This window comes from Phacochoerus africanus, chromosome 1 (genome assembly GCF_016906955.1).
Source record: "Phacochoerus africanus isolate WHEZ1 chromosome 1, ROS_Pafr_v1, whole genome shotgun sequence".
NCBI lineage: Eukaryota > Metazoa > Chordata > Mammalia > Artiodactyla > Suidae > Phacochoerus > Phacochoerus africanus.
The window spans coordinates 25464636-25469210 of record NC_062544.1 but is presented as its reverse complement, the minus strand read 5'-3'; positions in this window follow the sequence as shown (position 1 = coordinate 25469210).

The following is a 4575-nucleotide window of genomic DNA, read 5'->3' as shown; positions in this document are numbered from 1 at the left end:
TCTTCTCTTGTCCTTGTTATTGTTGACTTTGTCCTGGCTATTGTATATGAAAACTAATTTACAAAGATAATATGATGACTATCATGCTGTTATCTTTATCCAGAGAGGGTTCTCATTTGCTTCTTCCAGGTGTATGGAGGTATTAGCAACATAGGATCATCTGAATCTAACTTTAGGGCTTGAAATTTTTCTCAGCCACCCAGATGATTTAAAACTATTCCATGTGAATGTGATTTCATCATTATTTCTGGGATCTAATTCTTCCAGGTCCCAGTCCTTAGCATAGCATGTTTTCTTAGGACCCCTAATTTTGGCAAGCCCTGAATTTCAACTTTCATCTCCCTAAATCTGTATAATGCTGTAAAAAGTGCTGATCAGCTTTTCATCCACTTCTGCTGCATTAGTAAATGTCCTCTGGGCTAAAGGATAACCAAATGCAGGCTCACTTTGGGTATCTGTTCTCTCCCAAATCTCTGCCTAGTAATTCCACTCTTAACTTGACTGTTGTGTGATGCTTGTAGGGGAAGAAGCTTTACATTTTTTTCCTAGAATTTAAAAAATTGTCCTCAGCAGGAAGATGAGCCTGAACTACCTAATCCACCATTACTCAAGACTTTATTAGTTTATATGTAAAATGGAATCTGTAAATACTGATCATACGGTATTGTTGTGAGACCCAAATAACACATGAATAAATTATTTATCAAAATACATGGCATATAATGAACTCTCGATTTAAAATAGCTATTATTTTCATTGTGTTTTCAGCAAGGACTGTGTCTTAACAATTGTTACACCTATGCAGCAACTATTAAATCTCTCTGGCAAGAGGGGAAATAATCATATAATTAACATATCGTTGAGAACTTCAGGGTATGTAAATGTAAAGAAAATATTTTTCCAGTCCAACCTTACCTCTGTGGCTAAGATAATCAGAAGAGGGTAGGCAGAAACTATCATGGAATGATTAGAACCCATTCATGCTTTGTAAACATTTCAAGTAGTTATTCATTGATTATGAAAGGGATATCAGTATTTTTTTGTCTTGCTTGTGTTTTATTTTCCATATTTTGCTGAAAAATAATCTCCATCAACCTTTCTAATCTTCATCTATTGAATGCTATTTCAGATTATGTAGTCTATAGGAGAAGCAACACAGTGCATTAATTTCTTAAAAATATGGAGTGACCAAAAGCTCATGAAGCTTATGGGTTAATTTAATTTCCTCCTTTGGTATCTTTTTGTTGTATCAAGAGAGAGTTCCCTCTTGATAGGTGTTACTGTCAAGTTTACTGACATTTGAAATGAGATGATATCAGTTTGGAGATTCAGTTGCCTGTCCTCCCATATCCCATGTTTCTAATGGCTTTTGTTTTCTAGTTCAAGAGAAATAAAAGGTAGGCACCAAGCTCCCTTCACTGCCCATCTTGCCTCATTCTGTAAGAGGCCAAGCTCTCTGAAAGTAGCAGCCCTGTGTTCCACTTTCAGATCCACTACTGAAAGCTGGACAATAATGACTGTAATAAAATTATTATAATCACTGACATGAATTACTAAGCACTTGATGTGTTTTAACTCACTATGCTCATCATAAGAACTCTAAGCACTGAATGTTATTACTATACTCATGAAGAATGGCTGCAAGGAAGGTATAATTAATTATCCAAAGGCACATATTGAGTAAGTTCTTACTAACCTTTCTGACTTATATTTTCCTGCAAAATGATAAATAGTAATTAGCCTTGATGGGATGATTGAACATGGTAATTATGTAATATGCCTGGCATAGGGTAGGCACTCAGTTTTGTTAGCTGCTTACATAGGCAGAAACATTTCCTAGAATAGTAGAATCCATTGAATTTTGTCCTTGGATGGGTTATTTTGATCATTATAATATTGCAGTGCCTAATACACTGTCAGGTATAGTATTGGTGCCCAATAAGTATTGGTAAAATGTAAGTACTAAATCTTAGAGTTAAAAAAAAAGACTTTAGAAGTCATCTAATTCAACCTGACTCATTAAAAAAATTCTTTTTTAGGGAACCATGAAAGACGGACAGCAACTAATTCACCATTTTCACAAAACAATCCACTCTTGAGAAATTCTTATTCTTAGAAGTTCTTTCCTTTATATTAAGGTAAATGATCTATAAATTTAAGGCATTAGCTCTGATTCTGTTCTCTGGAACTGCATGGAATACAGTGTGTTTTTTGTTTTGTTTTTGATTTTGTCTTCTTTTGCCTGAATCTTCCTTCAGATATTGCAGCAGAGCTTTGACACCCACTTGGTACCTTTCATCCCAAGCCAGATATGCCCAGTGACTTCCATCATCCCTCATATAAACCAGATGTCAATTCAGGACAGTCTGTCCTTTGAGATTTAAATAATTGTCTAGAGCCTCCCATGCCACATCCTGTGGGAAATCTTAGGGACAACCCAAGGTTTCTGTGAATTCCTGGGGATTTGTGTTCTGAAGGTGACCTCTGGCTTTGAGTTCTTAATTCCGCAAAACTCTGTCTCATTTATGTTTCTTTGCCTTGTATTTTCTCAGCTCTCTAGCCAACCATGATCTTGATGTGAACTCATCCTCTTGAACCCTTAAACCACACACATGTAGATTTGGATGCATGACAGAGTATTGATGCCGATAATAGAGGCAGTTTCCACTGCCAAACAGAAACAATTTGAAAAGAAGTATTTGACAATATAGTTCTTCAAACCTCTTCTCCATTATGCCGCTGGGAATTTATTATTTGCCTCCCCCCCTTTTCCTTGGACTATGTCATATTCCCTAGCTCTCATCACTTCATCACACTCCCCACTTCCTACTCTTTTTTTCTAACAATATTCAAATTCCCGCTCATTACTTGTATGGAGCCATCTCCTTCCACGTTATGCCCATAGGGTCTTATCTTCTACACCAAAGCTATTTATCAAAAAATGCTTCTGAACAACAAAATTATCTTCCTGAAGGGGCCCTTGCTACATACTTATGACACGATTTCAACCCTTCTTCTGTCTCCTAGATATCCTCATTAAACAAGCTTTACTTGTTACTATCTCTCCTGGAATAGAGCTCCCAGATGGAACACGGTGCGGTCTGAGAAAATAGCTTTAGTAATGTAAAAACTGTACCTAGTAGAATTGCAGAATGGTGCCTAGATGGGGCCTGCATGTAATATAAATGCCAGACATGAATAACATGGTGTCTATTATTTCTTCTCCCTCAAGGTGTTTCAGCCAGCTAGAGATTTAATTTACATATGTATGCACCAGTAGAATCCTTAGTTGTTACTCCAGCAGATATTCTGCACCAGGGATGGAATGCAGACACCCTGGCACATGACTCCCATTCTGAATGATGAACGTGTTTTCTTAATCTGCATGTACCTGAGGAAAGTTTTATTAATGTCTCATGCATACTCTTTAATCTACATTTGATTGCTTATGGATGTCAGGATGTGACTTGGACTTTTTAAAGCATAAGAAAGCAATCAGATTGATCCAGAGTGATAATAACAACTTGGGAAAGTCCCAGTTTTGGTCCACCCGTCATCATTTCTGTAGACAGTTTTGGAGCTCCCTAGAATGCTAAATTGACATTGCATTCATAATCAATGGCTCAAAGGACAGAGGAACGTGGGATTCTTTCAGTTACAATATGTTTCTGAAGTATTTACTTTGGTCCAGGTACTATGCTAAATGTATTGTATCGATTATCTCATTTCCTCCTCCTTAAAACCCTAGACTATAGGTAACTTTATTCTTCCTCATTTTATTGATGAGGAAACCAAGGTACAGAGAGATGAAGCAGTGTGCTCAAGGAGACACAGCTAAGGAGCGGGAGAGTGAGTTACCAACTCAGGCTGGCTGGAAAGCTGGTGTCCATAACCCCTGCACTGTTCTTCCACCCCTCTCACACAGAGAGGCAGGAGAAAAGAGATCATCTGGAACATTCCTCTTTTTAATTTTTTTTGTTCTGCAAGGTGCCTTAATGGCCTCCTTGTGGATCTCTAACATACCATTATTAGCAAATCTAAACCAGGTGGCTGGTCAGGTTTTTTTAAAGGAGACTGGAAGAGGAAATGCTCCTTTGTCTTTCCTTTGTGGAAGCCAGAACTGCACAAGAAGTAATGGGAGAGTTCACTGAATTTTAAAGTGGAGAGAGGCAATGGTTCAGAGGGGGCATGAAGAGGTTACCAGGGAGATGCAGGGGGTGACAGCTATCAGAGATGAACTGGCCCCATCGCGGTCTCTGTGGAAATGTCAGTCCCTTTCAGAGAGGATTATTTTGCATCTTGATTAAAGTGTCTCGGGAGATGAACCTCATTAAATAGAACCAATGGGTTGAAAGCATGTAATTAAACTAAACCGTTTTTGTTCTTCTTAATGCCTTAAATATCTGTTTATGTGGAAGCCTGAACATCAAATAGCTTCCTCAGGCAAGAGGCAGTGAGAGCCGTGGAGTTACAGTAGTAAGAATTCTCTGGACAATTAAGAGTATATTTCCTCAGGGCTGATCTTGCCTTTCAGAACTTTCTACTCCTGCTTCACAGAAACCTCCCCCCACCCCG